Raw genomic sequence first — 25,075 nt, forward strand, 5'->3', positions numbered from 1 at the left:
AGGGCAACTGCAGGGCTCCTCCAGCGGTTGCTTGACCGCCCAGACTCAGCACAGCACGGAGAGCACAAGGCTCACAGGGCCCCTGGCTGGGGTGTGCAGCCCCACACACGCGGAGGCTGACTCGGTGAGCGCCCAGAAGGTGCCTGACAGACGTCATTTCTCTAGTGCTCTCCTCCCCAGCAGAGACATGTGCAGGTGGTTTGGGCCTGCCCCTGCGTGTCTGGGCTCCCGTCCACAGCCCCAGCTCAGGGAAGCAGCTCCTCAGGCAAGACCTGTAGGAGGCGCGGGGCGCCCCCGCCTGGAAGCCAAGTGCACAACATGCGGGAAGCGAGCCTCCTTGGGAGAGGTGGAGGCATCCCAGACCCGTGAGGCTGCAATCACTGCTTGGGTGGAGCCGAGTGTGCTTCCACTACGTCAGAGTTCCGGCTCTGCTCAGAGGCCCGATCTGGCAGAGTGCTGGCGTGAGTCTGCTCTGCTTTCGGCGAGCCTTGCCCAGAATTGCCTCGCGGCTAGGCTTCCAGTCCAGAACGGAGCGGGCTGTGCGAGACTGGGAGATGCTACTGGCGCCTTCCTGGCCTCAGCTCCACTCCTGCCTTGCCTTTGCACCTAGTCCCCTGGCGTTCTTGAGAAAGGCTTAGTTGCTGGTGGGTTGCACACTGCCCAGCGCTCCAGCTTGAGGGCTCTATTAGAGGCAAAGGGAGGGCTACTGCAAGTCGCCTCTTGCATTTGCTTGACCGCCCAGACTCTGCACAGCACGGAAAGCACAAGGCTCACAGGGCCCCTGGCTGGGGTCTGCAGCCCCACACACGCGGAGGCTGACTCGGTGAGCGCCCAGAAGGTGCCTGACAGACGTCATTTCCCTAGTGCTCTCCTCCCCAGCAGAGACGTGTGCAGGTGGTTGGGGCCTGCCCCTGCGTGTCTGGGCTCCCGTCCACAGCCCCAGCTCAGGGAAGCAGCTCCTCAGCCAAGACCTGTAGGAGGCGCGGGGCGCCCCCGCCTGGAAGCCTAGTGCACAGCATGCGGGAAGCGAGCCTCTTCAGGAGAAGAGAAGGCATCCCTGATGTGTGCAGCTGCGTTCACTGCTTTGCCGAGCCGAGTGCGCCTCCAGTACGGCAGAGCTCCAGCTCTGCTCAGAGGCCCAATCTGTGAGAGTTGCTGGCGTGAGTCTGCTCTGCCCTGGGCGAGCCTTGCCCAGACTTGCTGCGGCTAGGCTGCCAGTCCAGGAAGGAGCGGGCTGCGTGAGACTGGGAGATGCTACTGGCGCCTTCCTGTCCTCAGCTCCACTCCTGCCTTGCCTTTGCACCTAGTCCCCAGGCGTTCTTGTGGAGGGCTTAGTTGCCGGTGGGTTGCACACTGCCAAGCGCTCCAGCAGTGAGGGCTCTATTAGAGGCAATGGGAGGGCAACTGCGGGGCTCCTCCAGCGGTTACTTGACCGCCCAGACTCAGCACAGCACGGAGAGCACAAGGCTCACAGGGCCCCTGGCTGGGGTCTGCAGCCCCACACACGCGGAGGCTGACTCGGTGAGCGCCCAGAAGGTGCCTGACAGACGTCATTTCCCTAGTGCTCTCCTCCCCAGCATAAACGTGTGCAGGTGGTTTGGTCCTGCCCCTGGGTGTCTGGGCTCCCGACCACAGCCCCAGCTCAGGGAAGCAGCTCCTCAGCCAAGACCTGTAGGAGGCGCGGGGCGCCCCCGCCTGGAAGCCTAGTGCACAGCATGCGGGAAGCGAGCCTCCTTGGGAGAGGAGGAGGCATCCCAGACCCGTGAGGCTGCAATCACTGCTTGGGTGGAGCCGAGTGTGCTTCCACTACGTCAGAGTTCCGGCTCTGCTCAGAGGCCCGATCTGGCAGAGTGCTGGCGTGAGTCTGCTCTGCTCTCGGCGAGCCTTGCCCAGACTTGCCTCGCGGCTAGGCTTCCAGTCCAGAACGGAGCGGGCTGCGTGAGACTGGGAGATGCTACTGGCGCCTTCCTGGCCTCAGCTCCACTCCTGCCTTGCCTTTGCACCTAGTCCCCAGGCTTTCTTGTGGAGGGCTTAGTTGCCGGTGGGTTGCACACTGCCAAGCGCTCCAGCAGTGAGGGCTCTATTAGAGGCAATGGAAGGGCAACTGCAGGGCTCCTCCAGCGGTTGCTTGACCGCCCAGACTCAGCACAGCACGGAGAGCACAAGGCTCACAGGGCCCCTGGCTGGGGTCTGTAGCCCCACTCACGCGGAGGCTGACTCGGTGAGCGCCCAGAAGGTGCCTGACAGACGTCATTTCCCTAGTGCTCGCCTCCCCAGCAGAGACGTGTGCAGGTGGGTTGGGGCCTGCCCCTGCGTGTCTGGGCTCCCGTCCACAGCCCCAGCTCAGGGAAGCAGCTCCTGAGCCAAGACCTGTGGGAGGCGCAGGGAGCGCCGCCTGGAAGCCTAGTTTACAGCATGCGGGAAACGAGCCTCCTCGGGAGAAGAGGAGGCAGCCCTGCTGTGTGCGGCTGCATTCACTGCTTTGGCGGTGCCGAGTGCGCCTCCAGGACGGCCGAGCTCCAGCTCTGCTCAGAGACCCGATCTGGCAGAGTTGCTGGCCTGAGGCTGCTCTGCCCAGGGCGAGCCTTGCCCAGACTTGCCTCGCGGTAGGCTTCCAGTCCAGGAAGGAGCAGGCTGCGCGAGACTGGGAGATGCTACTGGCGCCTTCTTGGCCTCAGCTCCACTCCTGCCTTGCCTTTGCACCTATTCCCCAGGCGTTCCTGTGGAGGGCTTAGTTGCCGGTGGGTTGCACACTGCCAAGCGCTCCAGCAGTGAAGGCTCTATTAGAGGTAATGGGAGGGCAACTGCAGGGCTCCTCCAGCGGTTGCTTGACCGACCAGACTCAGTACAGCACGGAGAGCACAAGGCTCACAGGGCCCCTGGCTGGGGTCTGCAGCCCCACACACGCGGAGGCTGACTCGGTGAGCGCCCAGAAGGTGCCAGACAGACGTCATTTCCCTAGTGCTCTCCTCCCCAGCAGAGACATGTGCAGGTGGTTTGGGCCTGCCCCTGCGTGTCTGGGCTCCCGACCACAGCCCCAGCTCAGGGAAGCAGCTCCTCAGCCAAGACGTGTAGGAGGCGCGGGGCGCCCCCGCCTGGAAGCCTAGTTCACAGCATGCGGGAAGCGAGCCTCCTTGGGAGAGGTGGAGGCATGCCAGTTCCGTGAGGCTGCAATCACTGCTTGGTCGGAGCCGAGTGCGCTTCCACTACGTCAGAGTTCCAGCTCTGCTCAGAGGCCCGATCTGGCAGAGTGCTGGCGTGAGGCTGCTCTGCTCTCGGCGAGCCTTGCCCAGACTTGCCTCGCCGCTAGGCTTCCAGTCCAGAACGGAGCGGGCTGCGTGAGACTGGGAGATGCTACTGGCGCCTTCCTGTCCTCAGCTCCACTCCTGCCTTGCCTTTGCCCCTAGTCCCCAGGCTTTCTTTTGGAGGGCTTAGTTGCCGGTGGGTTGCACACTGCCAAGCGCGCCAGCAGTGAGGGCTCTATTAGAGGCAATGGGAGGGCAACTGGAGGGCTCCTCCAGCGGTTGCTTGACCGCCCAGACTCAGCACAGCACGGAGAGCTCAACGCTCACAGGGCCCCTGGCTGGGGTCTGCAGCCCCACACACGCGGAGGCTGACTCAGTGAGCGCCCAGAAGGTGCCTGACAGACGTCATTTCCCTAGTGCTCTCCTCCCCAGAGGAGACGTGTGCAGGTGGTTGGGGCCTGCCCCTGCGTATCTGGGCTCCCGAACACAGCCCCAGCTCAGGGAAGCAGCTCCTGAGTCAAGACCTTTGGGAGGCGCAGGGAGCGCCGCCTGGAAGCCTAGTTTACAGTATGCGGGAAGCGAGCCTCCTCGGGAGAAGAGGAGGCAGCCCTGCTGTGTGCGGCTGCATTCACTGCTTTGGCGGATCCGAGTGCGCCTCCAGTACGGCAGAGCTCCAGCTCTGCTCAGCGGCCATATCAGGCAGAGTTGCTGGCGTGAGGCTGCTCTGCCCTGGGAGACTTGCCCAGATTTGCCTCGCGGCTAGGCTTCCAGACCATGAAGTAGCAGGCTGCGCGAGACTGGGAGATGCTACTGGCGCCTTCCTGGCCTCAGCTCCACTCCTGCCTTGCCTCTGCACCTAGTCCCCAGGCGTTCTTGTGGAGGGGTTAGTTGCCAGTGGGTTGCACACTGCCAAGCGCTCCAGCAGTGAGGGCTCTATTAGAGGCAATGGGAGGGCAACTGCAGGGCTCCTCCAGCGGTTGCTTGACCGCCCAGACTCAGCACAGCACGGAGAGCAGAAAGCTCACAGGGCCCCTGGCTGGGGTCTGCAGTCCAACACATGCGGAGGCTGACTCGGTGAGCACCCAGAAGGTGCCTGACAGACGTCATTTCCCTAGTGCTCTCCTCCCCAGCAGAGACATGTGCAGGTGGTTGGGGCCTGGCCCTGCGTGTCTGGGCTCCCGTCCACAGCCCCACCTCAGGGAAGCAGCTCCTCAGCCAAGACCTGTGGGAGGCGCAGGGGCCCCGCCTGGAAGCCCAGTTTACAGCATGCGGTAAGCGAGCGTCCTCGGGAGAAGAGGAGCCAGCCCAGCTGCGTGCGGCTGCAATCACTGCTTTGGCGGAGCCGAGTGCCCCTCCAGTACGGCACAGCTCCAGCTCTGCTCAGAGGCCCGATCTGGCAGAGTTGCTGGCGTGAGGCTGCTCTGCCCAGGGCGAGCTTTGCCCAGACTTGCCTCGCGGCTAGGCTTCCAGTCCAGGAAGGAGCAGGCTGCGCGAGAGTGGGAAATGCTACTGGTGCCTTCCTGGCCTCAGCTCCACTCCTGCCTTGCCTTTGCACCTAGTCCCCAGGCGTTCTTGTGAAAGGCTTAGTTGCCGGTGGGTTGCACACTGCCAAGCCCTCCAGCCGTGAGAGCTCTATTAGAGGCAAAGGGAGGGCTACTGCAAGTCGCCTCTTGCGTTTGCTTGACCGCCCAGACTCAGCACAGCACGGAGAGCACAAGGCTCACCGGGCCCCTGGCTGGGGTCTGCAGCCCGACACATGCAGAGGCTGACTCGGTGAGCGCCCAGAAGGTGCTTGAGTGCCGTCATTTCCCTAGTGCTCTCCTCCCAGGCAGAGACGTGTGCAGGTGGTTGGGGCCTGCCCCTGCATGTCTGGGCTCCCGTCCACAGCCCCAGCTCAGCGAAGCAGCTCCTGAGCCAAGACCTGTGGGAGGCGCAGGGGGCCCTGCTGGAAGCCTAGTTTACAGCATGCGGGAAGCGAGCCTCCTTGGAAGAATGTGAGGCAATCCAGCTGCGTGCGGCTGCAACACTGCTTTGGCGGATCCGAGTGCCCCTCCATTACGGCACAGCTCCAGCTCTGCTCAGAGACCCGATCTGGCAGAGTTGCTGGCGTGAGGCTGCTCTGCCCTGGGCGAGCCTTGCCCAGACTTGCCACACGTTAGGCTTCCAGTCCAGATAGGAGCGGGCTGCGTGAGACTGGGAGATGCTACTGGCGCCTTCTTGGCCTCAGTTCCACTCCTGCCTTGCCTTTGCACCTAGTCCCCAGGCGTTCTTGTGAAAGGCGTAGTTGCCAGTGGGTTGCACACTGCCAAGCTCTCCAGCAGTGAGGGCTCTATTAGAGGCAATGGGAGGGCAACTGCAGGGCTCCTCCAGCGGTTGCTTGACCGCCCAGACTCAGCACAGCACGGAGAGCACAAGGCTCACAGGGCCCCTGGCTGGGGTCTGCAGCCCCACACACGCGGAGGCTGACTCGGTGAGCGCCCAGAAGGTGCCTGACAGACGTCATTTCCCTATTGCTCTCCTCCCCAGCAGAGACGTGTGCAGGTTGTTTGGGCCTGCCCCTGCGGGTCTGGACTCACGTCCACAGCCCCAGCTCAGGGAAGCAGCTCCTGAGCCAAGACATGTGGGAGGCGCAGGGGGCCCCGCCTGGAAGCCTAGTTTACAGCATGGGGGAAGCGACCCTCCTTGCGAGAAGAGGAAGCAGCCCAGATGCGTGCAGCTGCAATCACTGCTTGGGCGGAGCCGAGAGCGCCTCCAGTATGGCAGAGCTCCAGCTCCGCTCAGAGGCCCGATCTGGCAGAGTTGCTGGCGTGAGGCTGCTTTGCCCTGGGCGAGCCTTGCCCAGACTTGCCTCGTGGCTAGGCTTCCAGTCCAAGAAGGAGCAGGCTGCGTGAGACTGGGAGATGCTACTGGCGCCTTCCTGGCCTCAGCTGCACTCCTGCCTTACCTTTGCACTTACTCTCCAGGCGTTCTTGTGGAGGGCTTAGTTGCCAGTGGGTTGCACACTGCCAAGCGCTCCAGCAGTGAGGGCTCTATTAGATGCAATGGGAGGGCAACTACAGGGCTCCTCCAGCGGTTGCTTAACCGCCCAGACTCAGCACAGCACGGAGAGCACAAGGCTCTCAGGGCCCCTGGCTGTAGTCTACAGCCCTACACACGCGGAGGTTGACTCGGTGAGCGCCCAGAAAGTGCCTGACAGACGTCATTTCCCTAGTGCTCTCCTCCCCAGCAGAGACGTGTGCAGGTGGTTGGGGCCTGCCCCTGTGTGTCTGGGCTCCCGTCCACAGCCCCAGCTCAGGGAAGCAGCTCCTGAGCCAAGACCTGTGGGAGGTGTAGGGGGCCACGCCTGGAAGCCTAGTTTACAGCATGCGGGAAGTGAGTCTCCTCGGGAGAAGGGGAGCCAGTCCAGCTGAGTGCAGCTGCAATCACTGCTTTGGCGGAGCCGAGTGCCCCTCCAGTACGGCAGAGCTCCAGCTCTGCTCAGAGGCCCGATCTGGCAGAGTTGCTAGCGTGAGGCTGCTCTGCCTAGTGCGAGCTTTGCCCAGACTTGCCTCGCGGCTAGGCTTCCAGTCCAGGAAGGAGCAGGCTGCGCGAGACTAGGAGATGCTACTGGCGCCATCCTGGCCTCAGCTCCACTCCTGCCTTGCCTTTGCACCTAGTCCCCAGGCGTTCTTGTGAAAGGCTTAGTTGCCGGTGGGTTGCACACTGCCAAGCGCTCCAGCCGTGAGGGCTCTATTAGAGGCAAAGGGAGGGCTACTGCAAGTCGCCTCTTGGGTTTGCTTGACCGCCCAGACTCAGCACAGCACGGAAAGTACAAGGTTCACAGGGCCCCTGGCTGGGGTCTGCAGCCCCACACACCGGAGTTGAACTCCGGGAGCGCCCAGAAGGTGCCTGACAGACGTCATTTCCCTAGTTCTCTCCTCCCCAGCAGAGACGTGTGCAGGTGGTTGGGGCTTGCCCCTGCGTGTCTGGTCTCCCGTCCACAGCCCCAGCTGAGGGAAGCAGCTCCTGAGCCAAGACCTGTGGGAGGCGCAGGGGGCCCGGCCTGGAAGCCTAGTTTACAGCATGCGGGAAGCGAGCCTCCTCGGGAGAAGAGAAAGCAGCCCTGTTGTGTGCGGCTGCATTCACTGCTTTGGCGGAGCCGAGTGCCCCTCCAGTACGGCAGAGCTCCAGCTATGCTCAAGGCCAGATCTGGCAGAGCTGCTGGCGTGAGGCTACTCTGCCCTGGGCGAACCTTGCCCAGACTTGCCTCGCGGCTAGGCTTTCAGGCCAGGAAGGAGCAGGCTGCGCGAGAGTGGGAGATGCTATTGGCGTCTTCCTGGCCTCAGATCCACTCCAGCCTTGCCTTTGCACCTAGTCCCCAGGCGTTCTTGTGAAAGGCTTAGTTGCCGGTGGGTTGCACACTGCCAAGCGCTCCAGCCGTGAGGGCTCTATTAGAGGCAAAGGGAGGACTACTGCAAGTCGCCTCTTGCGTTTGCCTGAACGCCCAGACTCAGCACAGCACGGAAAGTACATGGCTCACAGGGCCCCTGGCTGGGGTCTGCAGCCCCACACACCGGAGGGGAACTCTGGGAGCGCCCAGAAGGTGCCTGATATACGTCATTTCCCTAGTGCTCTCCTCCCCAGCAGAGACGTGTGCAGTTGGTTGGGGCCTGCCATTGAGTGTCTGGACTCCCTTCCACAGCCCCAGCTCAGGGAAGCACCTCCTCAGCTAAGACCTGTAGGAGGCGCGGGGCGCCCCCACCGGGAAGCCTAGTTTACAGCATGCCGGAAGCGAGCCTCCTCAGTACAAGAGAAGGCAGCCCAGGTGCGTGCGGCTGCAATCAGTACGTTGGTGGAGCCGAGTGCCCCTCCAGTATGGCAGAGCTCCAGCTCTGCTCAAAGGCCCGATCTCTCAGAGTTGCTGGCGTGAGGCTGCTGTACCCTGGGCGAGCCTTGCCCCGACTTGCCTCGCGTTAGGCTTCCAGTCCAGAAAGGAGGGTGCTGCGCGAGACTGGGAGATGCTACTGGCGCCTTCCTGGCCTCAGATCCACTCCTGCCTTGCCTTTGCACCTAGTCCCCAGGCGTTCTTGTGGAGGGCTTAGTTGCCGGTGGGTTGCACACTGCCAAGCGCTCCAGCAGTGAGGGCTCTATTAGTGGTAATGGGAGGGCAACTACAGGGTTCCTCCAGCGGTTGCTTGACCGCCCAGACTCAGCACAGCACGGAGAGCACAAGGCTCACAGGGCCCCTGGCTGGGGTCTGCAGCCCCACACACGCGGAGGCTGCCTCGGTGAGCGCCCAGAAGGTGCCTGACAGACGTCATTTCCCAAGTACTCTCCTCCCCAGCAGAGACGTGTGTAGGTGGTTGGGGCCTGCCCCTGCGTGTCTAGGCTCCAGTCCACAGCCCCAGCTCAGGGAAGCAGCTCCTGAGCCAAGACCTGTGGGAGGCGCAGGGGGCCCCTCCTGGAGGCCTAGTTGACAGCATGCGGGAAGCCAGCCTCCTCGGGAGAAGAGAAGGCAGCCCTGCTGTGTGCGGCTGCATTCACTGCTTTGGCGGAGCCGAGTGCGCCTCCAGTACGGCAGAGCTCCAGCTCTGCTCAGAGTCCGGATCTGGCAGAGTTGCTTGCGTTAGGCTGCTCTGTCCTGGGCGAGCCTTGCCCAGACTTGCCTCGCACATAGGCTTACAGTCCAGAAAGGGGCGGGCTGCGCGAGACTGGGAGATGCTGCTGGCGCCTTCCTGGCCTCAGCTCCACTCCTGCCTTGCCTTTGCACCTAGTTCCCAGGCGTTCCTGTGGAGGGCTTAGGTGCCGGTGGGTTGCACACTGCCAAGCGCTCCAGCAGTGAGGGCTCTATTAGAGGCAATGGGAGGGCAACTGCAGGGCTCCTCCAGCGGCTGCTTGACCGCCCAGACTCAGCACAGCACGAAGAGCTAGAGGCTCACAGGGCCCCTGGCTGGGGTCTGCAGCCCCACACACGCGGAGGCCGAGTCGGTGAGCACGCAGAAAGTGCCTGACAGACGTCATTTCCCTAGTGCTCTTCTCCCCAGCAGAGACGTGTGCAGGTGGTTGGGGCCTGCCCCTGCGTGTCTGGGCTCCTGTCCACAGCCCCAGCTCAGGGAAGCAGCTCCTGAGCCAAGAACTGTGGGAGGCGCAGGGGGCCCCGCCTGGAAGCCTAGTTTACTGCATGCGGGAAGCGAGACTCCTCGGGAGAAGAGGAGCCAGCCCAGCTGCGTGCGGCTGCAATCTATACTTTGGCGGAGCCGAGTGCCCCTCCAGTACGGTAGTGCTCCAGCTGTGCTCAGAGGCCCGATCTGGCAGAGTTGCTGGCGTGAGGCTGCTCTGCCCTGGGCGAGACTTGCCCAGACTTGCCTCGCGGCTAGGCTTCCAGTCCAGGAAGGATCAGGCTGCGTGAGACTGGGAGATACTACTGGCGCCTTCCTGGCCTCAGCTCCACTCTTGCTTTTCCTTTGCACCTAGTCCCCAGGCGTTCTTGTGGAGGGCTTAGTTGCCAGTGGGTTTCACACTGCCAAGCGCTCCAGCAGTGAGGGCTCTATTAGAGGCAATGGGAGGGTAACTGCAGGGCTCCTCCAGCGGTTGCTTGACCGCCCAGACAGCACAGCACGGAGAGCCCAAGGCTCACAGGGCCCCTGGCTGGGGTCTGCAGCCCCACACACCGGAGGGGAATTCCGGGAGCGCCCAGAAGGTCCCAGACAGACGTCAATTTCCTAGTGCTCTCCTCCCCAGCAGAGACGTGTGCAGGTGGTTGGGGCCTGCCCTTGAGTGTCTGGACTCCCTTCCACAGCCCCAGCTCAGGGAAGCAGCTCCTCAGCTAAGACCTTTAGGAGGCGCGGGGTGCCCCCGCCGGGAAGCCTAGTTTACAGCATGCCGGAAGCGAGCCTCCTCAGTACAAGAGAAGGCAGCCCAGCTGCGAGCGAATGCAAAGAGTACTTTGGCGGAGCCGAGTGCCCCTCCAGTACGGCAGAGCTCCAGCTCTGCTCAAAGGCCCGATCTCTCATAGTTGCTGTCGTGAGCCTCCTGTGCCCTGGGCGAGCCTTGCCCAGACTTGCCTCGCGTTAGGCTTCCAGTCCAGAAAGGAGCGGGCTGCGCGAGACTGGGAGATGCTACTGGCGCCTTCCTGGCCTCAGCTCCACTCCTGCCCTGCCTTTGCACCTAGTCCCCAGGCGTTCTTGTGGAGGGCTTAGTTGCCGGTGGGTTGCACACTGCCAAGCGCTCCAGCAGTGAGGGCTCTATCAGAGGCAAAGGGAGGGCTACTGCAAGTCGCCTCTTGCGTTTGCTTGACCGCCCAGACGCAGCACAGCACGGAAAGCACAAGGCTCACAGGGCCCCTGGCTGGGGTCTGCAGCCCCACACACCGGAGGCGAACTCCGGGAGCGCCCAGAAGGTGCCTGAAAGACGTCATTTCCCTAGTGCTCTCCTCCCCAGCAGAGACGTGTGCAGGTGGTTTGGGCCTGCCCCTGCGTGTCTGGGCTCCCGTCCACAGCCCCAGGTCAGGGAAGGAGTTCCTGAGCCAAGACCTGTGGGAGGCGCAGGGGGCCCCACCTGGAAGCATAGTTTACAGAATGCGGGAAGCGAGCCTCCTCAGGAGAAGAGAAGGCAAGCCGGCTGGGTGCGGCTGCATTCACTGCTTGGGCGGAGCCGAGTGCGTTTCCAGTACGGCAGAGATCCAGCACTGCTCAGAGCCCCGATCTGCCAGAGTTGCTGGCGTGAGGCTGCTCTGCCCTGGGGGAGCCTTGCCCAGACTTGCCTCGCACATAGGCTTCCAGTCCAGGAAGGAGCAGGCTGCGCGAGACTGGGAGTTGCTACTGGCGCCTTCCTGGCCTCAGGTCCACTCCTGCCTTGCCTTTGCACCTAGTCCCAAGGCGTTCTTGTGGAGCGCTTAGTTGCCGGTGGGTTGCACACTGCCAAGCGCTCCAGCAGTGAGGGCTCTATTAGAGGCAATGGGAGGGCAACTGCAGGGATCCTCCAGAGGTTGCTTGACCGCCCAGACTCAGCACAGCACGGAGAGCACAAGGCTCACAGGGCCCCTGGCTTGGGTCTGCAGCCCCACACACGCGGAGGCTAACTCAGTTAGCACCCAGAAGGTGCCTGACAGACGTCATTTCCCTAGTGCTCTCCTCCCCAGCAGAGACGTGTGTAGGTGGTTGGGGCCTGCCCCTGCGTGTCTGGGCTCCAGTCCACAGCCCCAGCTCAGGGAAGCAGCTCCTGAGCCAAGACCTGTGGGAGGCGCAGGGGGCCCCTCCTGGAAGCCTAGTTTACAGCATGCGGGAAGCCAGCCTCCTCGGGAAAAGAGAAGGCAGCCCTGCTGTGTGCGGCTGCATTCACTGCTTTGGCGGAGCCGAGTGCACCTCCAGTACGGCAGAGCTCCAGCTCTGCTCAGAGTCCGGATCTGGCAGAGTTGCTTGCGTTAGGCTGCTCTGTCCTGGGCGAGCCTTGCCCAGACTTGCCTCGCACATAGGCTTCCAGTGGAGGAAGGAGCGGGCTGTGCAAGACTGGGAGATGCTACTGGCGCCTTCCTGGCCTCAGCTCCACTCCTGCCTTGCCTTTGCACCTAGTTCCCAGGCGTTCTTGTGGAGGGCTTAGTTGCCGGTGGGTTGCACACTGCCAAGCGCTCCAGCAGTGAGGGCTCTATTAGAGGCAATGGGAGGGCAACTGCAGGGCTCCTCCAGCGGCTGCTTGACCGCCCAGACTCAGCACAGCACGGAGAGCCCAAGGCTCACAAGGCCCCTGGCTGGGGTCTGCAGCCCCACACACGCGGAGGCCGAGTCGGTGAGCGCGCAGAAGGTGCCTGATAGACGTCATTTCCTAGTGCTCTCCTCCCCAGCAGAGACGTGTTCAGGTGGTTGGGGCCTGCCCTTGAGTGTCTGGACTCCCTTCCACAGCCCCAGCTCAGGGAAGCAGCTCCTGAGCTAAGACCTGTAGGAGGCGCGGGGCGCCCCCGCCGGGAAGCCTAGTTTACAGCATGCCGGAAGCGAGCCTCCTCAGTACAGGAGAAGGCAGCCCAGCTGCGTGCGGCTGCAATCAGTACTTTGGCGGAGCCGAGTGCCCCTCCAGTACGGCAGAGCTCCAGCTCTGCTCAAAGGCCCGATCTCTCATAGTTGCTGGCGTGAGCCTCCTGTGCCCTGGGCGAGCCTTGCCCCGACTTGCCTCGGGTTAGGCTTCCAGTCCAGAAAGGAGCGGGCTGCGCGAGACTGGGAGATGCTACTGGCGCCTTCCTGGCCTCAGCTCCACTCCTGCCCTGCCTTTGCACCTAGTCCCCAGGCGTTCTTGTGGAGGGCTTAGTTGCCGGTGGGTTGCACACTGCCAAGCGCTCCAGCAGTGAGGTCTCTATCAGAGGCAAAGGGAGGGCTACTGCAAGTCGCCTCTTGCATTTGCTTGACCGCCCAGACTCAGCACAGCACGGAAAGCACTAGGCTCACAGGGCCCCTGGCTGGGGTCTGCAGCCCCACACACCGGAGGCGAACTTCGGGAGCGCCCAGAAGGTGCCTGACAGACGTCATTTCCCTAGTTCTCTCCTTCCCAGCAGAGACGTGTGCAGGTGGTTGGGGCCTGCCTCTGCGTGTCTGGGCTCCCGTCCACAGCCCCAGCTCAGGGAAGGAGTTCCTGAGCCAAGACCTGTGGGAGGATCAGGGGGCCCCGCCTGGAAGCCTAGTTTACAGCATGCGGGAAGCGAGCCTCCTCGGGAGAAGAGAAGGCAGGCCGGCTGCGTGCGGCTGCATTCACTTCTTGGGCGGAGCCGAGTGCGCTTCCAGTACGGCAGAGCTCCAGCACTGCTCAGAGGCCCGATCTGGCACAGTTGCTGGCGTGAGGCTGCTGTGCCCTGGGCGAGCCTTGCCCAGACTTGCCTCGCGGCTAGGCTTCCAGTCCAGAAAGGAGCAGGCTGCCCGAGACTGGGAGATGCTACTGCCGCCTTCCTGGCCTCAGCTCCACTCCTTCCTTGCCTTTGCACCTAGTCCCCAGGCGTTCTTGTGGAGGGCTTAGTTGCCGGTGGGTTGCACACTGCCAAGCACTCCAGCAGTGAGGTCTCTATTAGAGGCAAAGGGAGGGCAACTGCAGGGCTCCTCAAGCGATTGCTTGACCGCCCAGACTCAGCACAGCACGGAGAGCACAAGGCTCACAGGACCCCTGGCTGGGGTCTGCAGCCCCACACACGCGGAGGCTGACTCGGTGAGCGCCCAGAAGGTGCCTGACAGACGTCATTTCCCTGGAGCTCTCCTCCCCAGCAGAGACGTGTGCAGGTGGTTAGGGCCTGCCCCTGCGTTTCTGGGCTCCCGTCCACAGCCCCAGCTCAGGGAAGCAACTCCTCAGCCAAGACCTGTGGGAGACGCAGGGGGCCCCGCCTGGAAGCCTAGTTTACAGCATGCGGGAAGCGAGCCTCCTTGGGAGAAGGTGAGGCAGCCCAGCTGCGTGCGACTGCAATCACTGCTTTGGCGGATCCGAGTGCCCCTCCATTACGGCACAGCTCCAGCTCTGCTCAGAGGCCCGCTCTGGCAGAGTTGCTGGCGTGAGGCTCCTCTGCCCTGGGCGAGCCTTGCCCAGACCTGCCGCACGTTAGGCTTCCAGTCCAGATAGGAGCGGGATACGTGAGACTGGGAGATGCTACTGGCGCCTTCCTGGCCTCAGCTTCACTCCTGCATTGCCTTTGCACCTAGTCTCCAGGCGTTCTTTTTAAAGGCTTAGTTGCCGGTGGGTTGCACACTGCCAAGCGCTCCAGCCGTGAGGGCTCTATTAGAGGTAAAGGGAGGGCTACTGCAAGTCGCCTCTTGCGTTTGCTTGACCGCCCAGAATCTGCACAGCACGGAAAGCACAAGGCTCACAGGGCCCCTGCCTGGGGTCTGCAGCCCCACACACCGGAGGGGAACTCCGGGAGCGCAAAGAAGGTGCCTGACAGACGTCATTTCCCTAGTGCTCTCCTCCCAAGCAGAGACGTGTGCAGGTGGTTGGGGCCTGCCCTTGAGTGTCTGGACTCCCTTCCACAGCCCCAGCTCAGGGAAGCAGCTCCTCAGCTAAGACCTGTAGGACGCGTGGGGCGCCACCTCCTGGAAGCCTAGTTTACAGCATGCCGGAAGCGAGCCTCCTCAGTACAAGAGAAGGCAGCCCAGCTGCGTGCGGCTGCAATCACTACTTTGGCAGAGCCGAGTGCCCCTCCAGTACGGCAGAGCTCCAGCTCTGCTCAAGGCCAGATCTGGCTGAGCTGCTGGCGTGAGGCTACTCTGCCCTGGGCGAATCTTGCCCAGACTGGCCTCGCGGCTAGATTCCAGTCCACGAAGGAGCAGGCTGCGCGAGACTTGGAGATGCTACTGGCGCCTTCCTGGCCTCAGCTCCACTCCTGCCTTGCCTTTGCACCTAGTCCCCAGGCGTTCTTGTGGAGGGCTTAGTTGCCGGTGGTTTGCACACTGCCAAGCGCTACAGCAGTGAGGGCTCTAATAGAGGCAATGGGAGGGCAACTGCAGGGCTCCTCCAGCGGTTGCTTGACCGCCCAGACTCAGCACAGCACGGAGAGCAAAAGGCTCACAGGGCCCCTGGCTGGGGTCTGCAGCCCCACACTCCAGAGGTGAACTCCGGGAGAGCCCAGAAGGTGCCTGAGAGACGTCATTTCCCTAGTACTCTCCTTCCCAGCAGAGACGTGTGCAGGTGGTTGGGGCCTGCCCCTGCGTGTCTGGGCTCCCGTCCACAGCTTCAGCTCAAGGAAGCAGCTCCTGAGTCAAGACCTGTGGGAGGCGCGGGGGGCCTCGCCTGGAAGCCTAGTTTACAGCATGCGGGAAGCGAGCTTCCTCGGGAGAAGAGAAGGCAGCCCGGCTGCGTGCGGCTGCATTCACTGCTTGGGCGGATCCGAGTGCGCTTCCAGTACGGCAGAGTTCCAGCACTGCTCAGAGGCCCGATCTGGCAGAGTTGCTGGCGTGAGGCTGCTCTGCCCTGGGCGAGCCTTGCCCAGACTTGCCTCGCGGCTAGGCTTCCAGTCCAGAAAGGAGCAGGGTGCCCGAGACTGGGAGATGCTACTGCCGCTTTCCTGGCCCAGCTCCACTCCTGCCTTGCCTTTGCACCTAGTCCCCAGGTTCTTGTGGAGGGCTTAGTTGCCGGTGGGTTGCACACTGCCAAGCACTCCAGCAGTGAGGGCTCTATTAGAGGCAATGGGAGGGCAACTGCAGGGCTCCTCCAGCGGTTGCTTCACCTACCAGACTCAGCACAGCATGGAGAGCCCAAGGCTCACAGGGCCCCTGGCTGGGGTCTGCAACCCCAAACACGTGGAAGCTGACTCGGTGAGCGCCCAGAAGGTGCCTGACAGATGTCATTTCCCTAGTGCTCTCCTCCCCAGCAGAGACGTGTGCCGGTGCTTAGGGCCTGCCCTGCGTGTCTGGGCTCCCGTCCACAGCCCCAGCTCAGGGAAGCAGCTCCTGAGCCAAGACCTGTGGGAGGCGCAGGGGGCCCCGCCTGGAAGCCTAGTTTACAGCATGTGGGAAGCGAGCCTCCTTGGGAGAAGAGAAGGCAGCCCTGCTGTGTGGGGCTGCATTCACTGCTTTGGCCGAGCCAAGTGCGCCTCCAGTACGGCAGAGCTCCAGCTCTGCTCAGAGGGCCGATCTGGCAGAGCTGCTGGCGTGAGGCTGCTCTGCCCTGGGCGAGCCTTGCTCAGACTTGCCTCGCACATAGGCTTCCAGTCCAGGAAGGAGCATGCTGCGCGAGACTGGGAGATGCGACTGGCGCCTTCCGGGCCTCAGCTCCACTCCGGCCTTGCCTTTGCACCTAGTCCCCATGCGTTCTTGTGGAGGGCTTAGTAGTCGGTGTGTTGCACACTTCCAAGCGCTCCAGCAGTGAGGGCTCTATTAGAGGCAATGGGAGGGCAACTGCAGGGCTCCTCCAGCGGTTGCTTGACCGCCCAGACTCAGCACAGCACGGAGAGCACAAGGCTCACAGGGCCCCTGGCTGGGGTCTGCAGCCCCACACACGTGGATATTAACTCAGTTAGCGCCCAGAAGGTGCCTGACAGACGTCATTTCCCTAGTGCTCTCCTCCCCAGCAGAGACGTTTGTAGGTGGTTGGGGCCTGCCCCTGCGTGTCTGGGCTCAAGTCAACAGCCCCAGCTCAGGGAAGCAGCTCCTGAGCCAAGACCTGTGGGAGGCGCAGGGGGCCCCGCCTGGAAGCCTAGTTTACAGCATGCGGGAAGCCAGCCTCCTCGGGAGAAGAGAAGGCAGCCCTGCTGTGTGCGGCTGCATTCACTGCTTTGGCGGAGCCGAGTGGGCCTCCAGTACGGCTGAGCTCCAGCTTTGCTCAGAGTCCGGATCTGGCAGAGTTGCTTGCGATAGGCTGCTCTGTCCTGGGCGAGCCTTGTCCAGACTAGCCTCGCACATAGGCTTCCAGTCCAGGAAGGAGCGGGCTGCGCGAGACTGGGAGATGCTGCTGGCGCCTTCCTGGCCTCAGCTCCACTCCTGCCTTGCCTTTGCACCTAGTCCCCAGGCGTTCCTTTGGAGGGCTTAGTTGCCGGTGGGTTGCACACTGCCAAGCGCTCCCGCAGTGAGGGCTCTATTAGAGGTATTTGGAGGGCAACTGCAGGGCTCCTCCAGCGGTTGCTTGACCGACCAGACTCAGTACAGCACGGAGAGCACAAGGCTCACAGGGCCCCTGGCTGGGGTCTGCAGCCCCACACACGCGGAGGCTGACTCGGTGAGCGCCCAGAAGTTGCCTGACAGACGTCATTTCTCTAGTGCTCTCCTCCCCAGCAGAGACATGTGCAGGTGGTTTGGGCCTGCCCCTGCGTGTCTGGGCTCCCGACCACAGCCCCAGCTCAGGGAAGCAGCTCCTCAGGCAAGACCTGTAGGAGGCGCGGGGCGCCCCCGCCTGGAAGCCTAGTGCACAGCATGCAGGAAGCGAGCCTCCTTGGGAGAGGTGGAGGCATCCCAGACCCGTGAGGCTGCAATCACTGCTTCGGTGGAGCCGAGTGTGCTTCCACTACGTCAGAGTTCCGGCTCTGCTCAGAGGCCCGATCTGGCAGAGTGCTGGCATGAGTCTGCTCTGCTCTCGGCGAGCCTTGCCCAGACTTGCCTCACGGCTAGGCTTCCAGTCCAGAACGGAGCGGGCTGCGTGAGACTGGGAGATGCTACTGGCGCCTTCCTGGCCTCAGCTCCACTCCTGCCTTGCCTTTGCACCTAGTCCCCAGGCTTTCTTGTGGAGGGCTTAGTTGCCGGTGGGTTGCACACTGCCAAGCGCTCCAGCAGTGAGGGCTCATTTAGAGGCAATGGAAGGGCAACTGCAGGGCTCCTCCAGCGGTTGCTTGACCGCCCAGACTCAGCACAGCACGGAGAGCACAAGGCTCACAGGGCCCCTGGCTGGGGTCTGTAGCCCCACTCTCGCGGAGGCTGACTCGGTGAGCGCCCAGAAGGTGCCTGACAGACGTCATTTCCCTAGTGCTCGCCTCCCCAGCAGAGAGGTGTGCAGGTGGGTTGGGGCCTGCCCCTGCGTGTCTGGGCTCCCGTCCACAGCCCCAGCTCAGGGAAGCAGCTCCTGAGCCAAGACCTGTGGGAGGCGCAGGGAGCGCCGCCTGGAAGCCTAGTTTACAGCATGCGGGAAACGAGCCTCCTCGGGAGAAGAGGAGGCAGCCCTGCTGTGTGCGGCTGCATTCACTGCTTTGGCGGAGCCGAGTGCGCCTCCAGGACGGCCGAGCTCCAGCTCTGCTCAGAGACCCGATCTGGCAGAGTTGCTGGCCTGAGGCTGCTCTGCCCAGGGCGAGCCTTGCCCAGACTTGCCTCGCGGTAGGCTTCCAGTCCAGGAAGGAGCAGGCTGCGCGAGACTGGGAGATGCTACTGGCGCCTTCTTGGCCTCAGCTCCACTCCTGCCTTGCCTTTGCACCTATTCCCCAGGCGTTCCTGTGGAGGGCTTAGTTGCCGGTGGGTTGCACACTGCCAAGCGCTCCAGCAGTGAGGGCTCTATTAGAGGTAATGGGAGGGCAACTGCAGGGCTCCTCCAGCGGTTGCTTGACCTACCAGACTCAGTACAGCACGGAGAGCACAAGGCTAACAGGGCCCCTGGCTGGGGTCTGCAGCCCCACACACGCGGAGGCTGACTCGGTGAGCGCCCAGAAGGTGCCTGACAGACGTCATTTCCCTAGTGCTCTCCTCCCCAGCAGAGACATGTGCAGGTGGTTGGGGCCTGGCCCTGCGTGTCTGGGCTCCCGTCCATAGCCCCACCTCAGGGAAGCAGCTCCTCAGCCAAGACCTGTGGGAAACGCAGGGGCCCCGCCTGGAAGCCCAGTTTACAGCATGCGGTAAGTGAGCGTCCTCGGGAGAAGAGGAGCCAGCCCAGCTGCGTGCGGCTGCAATCACTGCTTTGGTGGACCCGAGTGCCCCTCCAGTACGGCACAGCTCCAGCTCTGCTCAGAGGCCCGATCTGGCAGAGTTGCTGGCGTGAGGCTTCTCTGCCCAGGGCGAGCTTTGCCCAGACTTGCCTCGCGGCTAGGCTTCCAGTCCAGGAAGGAGCAGGCTGCGCGAGAGTGGGAAATGCTACTGGCGCCTTCCTGGCCTCAGCTCCACTCCTGCCTTGCCTTTGCACCTAGTCCCCAGGCGTTCTTGTGAAAGGCTTAGTTGCCGGTGGGTTGCACACTGCCAAGCGCTCCAGCCGTGAGAGCTCTATTAGAGGCAAAGGGAGGGCTACTGCAAGCCGCCTCTTGCGTTTGCTTGACCGCCCAGACTCAGCACAGCACGGAGAGCACAAGGCTCACAGGGCCCCTGGCTGGGGTCTGCAGCCCGACACACGCAGAGGCTGACTCGGTGAGCGCCCAGAAGGTGCTTGAGTGCCGTCATTTCCCTAGTGCTCTCCTCCCAGGCAGAGACGTGTGCAGGTGGTTGGGGCCTGCCCCTGCGTGTCTGGGCTCCCGTCCACAGCCCCAGCTCAGGGAAGAATCTCCTGAGCCAAGACCTGTGGGAGGCGCAGGGGGCCCTGCTGGAAGCCTAGTTTACAGCATGCGGGAAGCGAGCCTCCTTGGGAGAATGTGAGGCAATCCAGCTGCGTGCGGCTGCAATCACTGCTTTGGCGGATCCGAGTGCCCCTCCATTACGGCACAGCTCCAGCTCTGCTCAGAGACCCGATCTGGCAGAGTTGCTGGCGTGAGGCTGCTCTGCCCTGGGCGAGCCTTGCCCAGACTTGCCACACGTTAGGCTTCCAGTCCAGATAGGAGCGGGCTGCGTGAGACTGGGAGATGCTACTGGCGCCTTCTTGGCCTCAGTTCCACTCCTGCCTTGCCTTTGCACCTAGTCCCCAGGCGTTCTTGTGAAAGGCGTAGTTGCCAGTGGGTTGCACACTGCCATGATCTCCAGCAGTGAGGGCTCTATTAGAGGCAATGGGAGGGCAACTGCAGGGCTCCTCCAGCGGTTGCTTGACCGCCCAGACTCAGCACAGCACGGAGAGCACAAGGCTCATAGGGCCCCTGGCTGGGGTCTGCAGCCCCACACACGCGGAGGCTGACTCGGTGAGCGCCCAGAAGGTGCCTGACAGACGTCATTTCCCTATTGCTCTCCTCCCCAGCAGAGACGTGTGCAGGTTGTTTGGGCCTGCCCCTGCGGGTCTGGACTCATGTCCACAGCCCCAGCTCAGGGAAGCAGCTCCTGAGCCAAGACATGTGGGAGGCGCAGGGGGCCCCGCCTGGAAGCCTAGTTTACAGCATGCGGGAAGCGAGCCTCCTCGGGAGAAGAGAAGGCAGCCCTGCTGTGTGCGGCTGCATTCACTGCTTTGGCGGAGCCGAGTGCGCCTCCAGTACGGCAGAGCTCCAGCTCTGCTCAGAGGCCTGATCTGGCAGAGTTGCTGGCATGAGGCTGCTCTGCCCTGGGCGAGCATTTCCCAGACTTGCCTCTCGGCTAGGCTTCCAGTCCAGGAAGGAGCAGGCTGCGCGAAACTGGGAGATGCTACTGGCGCCTTCCTGGCCTCAGCTCCACTCCTGCCTTGCCTTTGCACCTAGTCCCCAGGCGTTCTTGTGGAGGGCTTAGTAGCCAGTGGGTTGGACACTGCCAAGCGTTCCAGCAGTGAGGGCTCTATTAGAGGCAATGGGAGTGCAACTGCAGGGCTCCTCCAGCGGTTGCTTGACCGCCCAGACTCAGCACAGCATGGAGAGCACAAGGCTCACAGGGCCCCTGGCTGGGGTCTGCAGCCCCACACACGCGAAGTCTGACTCGGTGAGCGCCCAGAAGGTGCCTCACAGATGTCATTTCCCTAGGGCTCCCCACCCCAGCAGAGAAATGTACAGGTGGTTTGAGCCTGCCCCTGCGTGTCTGCGCTCCCGTCCACAGCCCCAGCTCAGGGAAGCAGCTCCTCAGCCAAGACCTGAAGGAGGCGCGCGGCGCCCCCGCCTGGAAGCCTAGTGCACAGCATGGGGGAAGCGACCCTCCATGCGAGAAGAGGAAGCAGCCCAGATGCGTGCGGCTGCAATCACTGCTTGGGCGGAGCCGAGAGCGCCTCCAGTATGGCAGAGATCCAGCTCCGCTCAGAGGCCCGATCTGGCAGAGTTGCTGGCGTGAGGCTGCTTTGCCCTGGGCGAGCCTTGCCCAGACTTGCCTCGTGGCTAGGCTTCCAGTCCAAGAAGGAGCAGGCTGCGTGAGACTGGGAGATGCTACTGGCGCCTTCCTGGCCTCAGCTCCACTCCTGCCTTACCTTTGCACTTACTCTCCAGGCGTTCTTGTGGAGGGCTTAGTTGCCAGTGGGTTGCACACTGCCAAGCGCTCCAGCAGTGAGGGCTCTATTAGATGCAATGGGAGGGCAACTACAGGGCTCCTCCAGCGGTTGCTTGACCGCCCAGACTCAGCACAGCACGGAGAGCACAAGGCTCTCAGGGCCCCTGGCTGGTGTCTACAGCCCCACACACGCGGAGGCTGACTAGGTGAGCGCCCAGAAAGTGCCTGACAGACGTCATTTCCCTAGTGCTCTCCTCCCCAGCAGAGACGTGTGCAGGTGGTTGGGGCCTGCCCCTGTGTGTCTGGGCTCCCGTCCACAGCCCCAGCTCAGGGAAGCAGCTCCTGAGCCAAGACCTGTGGGAGGTGTAGGGGGCCACGCCTGGAAGCCTAGTTTACAGCATGCGGGAAGTGAGTCTCCTCGGGAGAAGGGGAGCCAGTCCAGCTGCGTGCAGCTGCAATCACTGCTTTGGCGGAGCCGAGTGCCCCTCCAGTACGGCAGAGCTCCAGCTCTGCTCAGAGGCCCGATCTGGCAGAGTTGCTAGCGTGAGGCTGCTCTGCCTAGTGCGAGCTTTGCCCAGACTTGCCTCGCGGCTAGGCTTCCAGTCCAGGAAGGAGCAGGCTGCGCGAGACTAGGAGATGCTACTGGCGCCATCCTGGCCTCAGCTCCACTCCTGCCTTGCCTTTGCACCTAGTCCCCAGGCGTTCTTGTGAAAGGCTTAGTTGCCGGTGGTTTGCACACTGCCAAGCGCTCCAGCCGTGAGGGCTCTATTAGAGGCAAAGGGAGGGCTACTGCAAGTCGCCTCTTGGGTTTGCTTGACCGCCCAGACTCAGCCCAGCACGGAAAGTACAAGGTTCACAGGGCCCCTGGCTGGGGTCTGCAGCCCCACACACCGGAGTTGAACTCCGGGAGCGCCCAGAAGGTGCCTGACAGACGTCATTTCCCTAGTTCTCTCCTCCCCAGCAGAGACGTGTGCAGGTGGTTGGGGCTTGCCCCTGCGTGTCTGGTCTCCCGTCCACAGCCCCAGCTGAGGGAAGCAGCTCCTGAGCCAAGACCGGTGGGAGGCGCAGGGGGCCCGGCCTGGAAGCCTAGTTTACAGCATGCGGGAAGCGAGCCTCCTCGGGAGAAGAGAAAGCAGCCCTGTTGTGTGCGGCAGCATTCACTGCTTTGGCGGAGCCGAGTGCCCCTCCAGTACGGCAGAGCTCCAGCTATGCTCAAGGCCAGATCTGGCAGAGCTGCTGGCGTGAGGCTACTCTGCCCTGGGCGAACCTTGCCCAGACTTGCCTCGCGGCTAGGCTTTCAGGCCAGGAAGGAGCAGGCTGCGCGAAAGTGGGAGATGCTATTGGCGTCTTCCTGGCCTCAGATCCACTCCTGCCTTGCCTTTGCACCTAGTCCCCAGGCGTTCTTGTGAAAGGCTTAGTTGCCGGTGGGTTGCACACTGCCAAGCGCTCCAGCCGTGAGGGCTCTATTAGAGGCAAAGTTAGGACTACTGCAAGTCGCCTCTTGCGTTTGCCTGACCGCCCAGACTCAGCACAGCACGGAAAGTACATGGCTCACAGGGCCGCTGGCTGGGGTCTCCAGCCCCACACACCAGAGGGGAACTCCGGGAGCGCCCAGAAGGTGCCTGACATACGTCATTTCCCTAGTGCTCTCCTCCCCAGCAGAGACGTGTGCAGTTGGTTGGGGCCTGCCCTTGAGTGTCTGGACTCCCTTCCACAGCCCCAGCTCAGGGAAGCAGCTCCTCAGCTAAGACCTGTAGGAGGCGCGGGGCGCCCCCACCGGGAAGCCTAGTTTACAGCATGCCGGAAGCGAGCCTCCTCAGTACAAGAGAAGGCAGCCCAGGTGCGTGCGGCTGCAATCAGTACTTTGGTGGAGCCGAGTGCCCCTCCAGTATGGCAGAGCTCCAGCTCTGCTCAAAGGCCCGATCTCTCAGAGTTGCTGGCGTGAGGCTGCTGGACCCTGGGCGAGCCTTGCCCCGACTTGCCTCGCGTTAGGCTTCCAGTCCAGAAAGGAGGGGGCTGCGCGAGACTGGGAGATGCTACTGGCGCCTTCCTGGCCTCAGCTCCACTCCTGCCTTGCCTTTGCACCTAGTCCCCATGCGTTCTTGTGGAGGGCTTAGTTGCCGGTGGGTTGCACACTGCCAAGCGCTCCAGCAGTGAGGGCTCTATTAGTGGTAATGGGAGGGCAACTACAGGGTTCCTCCAGCGGTTGCTTGACCGCCCAGACTCAGCACAGCACGGAGAGCACAAGGCTCACAGGGCCCCTGGCTGGGGTCTGCAGCCCCACACACGCGGAGGCTGCCTCGGTGAGCGCCCAGAAGGTGCCTGACAGACGTCATTTCCCAAGTACTCTCCTCCCCAGCAGAGACGTGTGTAGGTGGTTGGGGCCTGCCCCTGCGTGTCTGGGCTCCAGTCCACAGCCCCAGCTCAGGGAAGCAGCTCCTGAGCCAAGACCTGTGGGAGGCGCAGGGGGCCCCTCCTGGAAGCCCAGTTGACAGCATGCGGGAAGCCAGCCTCCTCGGGAGAAGAGAAGGCAGCCCTGCTGTGTGCGGCTGCATTCACTGCTTTGGCGTAGCCGAGTGCGCCTCCAGTACGGCAGAGCTCCAGCTCTGCTCAGAGTCCGGATCTGGCAGAGTTGCTTGCGTTAGGCTGCTCTGTCCTGGGAGAGCCTTTCCCAGACTTGCCTCGCACATAGGCTTACAGTCCAGAAAGGGGCGGGCTTCGCGAGACTGGGAGATGCTGCTGGCGCCTTCCTGGCCTCAGCTCCACTCCTGCCTTGCCTTTGCACCTAGTTCCCAGGCGTTCCTGTGGAGGGCTTAGGTGCCGGTGGGTTGCACACTGCCAAGCGCTCCAGCAGTGAGGGCTCTATTAGAGGCAATGGGAGGGCAACTGCAGGGCTCCTCCAGCGGCTGCTTGACCGCCCAGACTCAGCACAGCACGGAGAGCTAGAGGCTCACAGGGCCCCTGGCTGGGGTCTGCAGCCCCACACACGCGGAGGCCGAGTGGGTGAGCACGCAGAAGGTGCCTGACAGACGTCATTTCCCTAGTGCTCTTCTCCCCAGCAGAGACGTGTGCAGGTGGTTGGGGCCTGCCCCTGCGTGTCTGGGCTCCTGTCCACAGCCCCAGCTCAGGGAAGCAGCTCCTGAGCCAAGACCTGTGGGAGGCGCAGGGGGCCCCACCTGGAAGCCTAGTTTACAGCATGCGGGAAGCGAGACTCCTCCGGAGAAGAGGAGCCAGCCCAGCTGCGTGCGGCTGCAATCTATACTTTGGCGGAGCCGAGTGCCCCTCCAGTACGGTAGTGCTCCAGCTGTGCTCAGAGGCCCGATCTGGCAGAGTTGCTGGCGTGAGGCTGCTCTGCCCTGGGCGAGCCTTGCCCAGACTTGCCTCGCGGCTAGGCTTCCAGTCCAGGAAGGATCAGGCTGCGTGAGACTGGGAGATACTACTGGCGCCTTCCTGGCCTCAGCTCCACTCTTGCTTTGCCTTTGCACCTAGTCCCCAGGCGTTCTTGTGGAGGGCTTAGTTGCCGGTGGGTTTCACACTGCCAAGCGCTCCAGCAGTGAGGGCTCTATTAGAGGCAATGGGAGGGCAACTGCAGGGCTCCTCCAGCGGTTGCTTGACCGCCCAGACTCAGCACAGCACGGAGAGCACAAGGCTCACAGGGACCCTGGCTGGGGTCTACAGCCCCACACACCGGAGGTGAACTCCGGGAGCGCCCAGATGGGGCCTGACAGACGTCATTTCGCTAGTGCTCTCCTCCCCAGCATAGACATGTGCAGGTGGTTGGGGCCTGCCCCTGCGTGTCTCGGCTCCTGTCCACAGCCACAGCTCAGGGAAGCAGCTCCTGAGCCAAGACCTGTGGGAGGCGCAGGGGGCCCCGCCTTGAAGCCTAGTTTACAGCATGTGGGAAGCGAGAATCCTCGGGAGAAGGGGAGCCAGCCCAGCTGCCTGTGGCTGCAATCAATACATTGGCGGAGCCGAGTGCCCCTCCAGTACGGCAGTGCTCCAGCTCTGCTCAGAGGCCGGATCTGGCAGAGTTGCTGGCGTGAGGCTGCTCTGCCCTGGGCGAGCCTTGCCCAGACTTGCCTCGCGGCTAGGCTTCCAGTCCAGGAAGGAGCAGGCTGCGTGAGACTGAGAGATGCTACTGGCACGTTCCTGGCCTCAGCTCCACTCCTTCCTTTCCTTTGCAAC

Source organism: Capricornis sumatraensis, chromosome 20 (assembly GCF_032405125.1).
Source record: "Capricornis sumatraensis isolate serow.1 chromosome 20, serow.2, whole genome shotgun sequence".
In the NCBI taxonomy this organism is placed as follows: domain Eukaryota; kingdom Metazoa; phylum Chordata; class Mammalia; order Artiodactyla; family Bovidae; genus Capricornis; species Capricornis sumatraensis.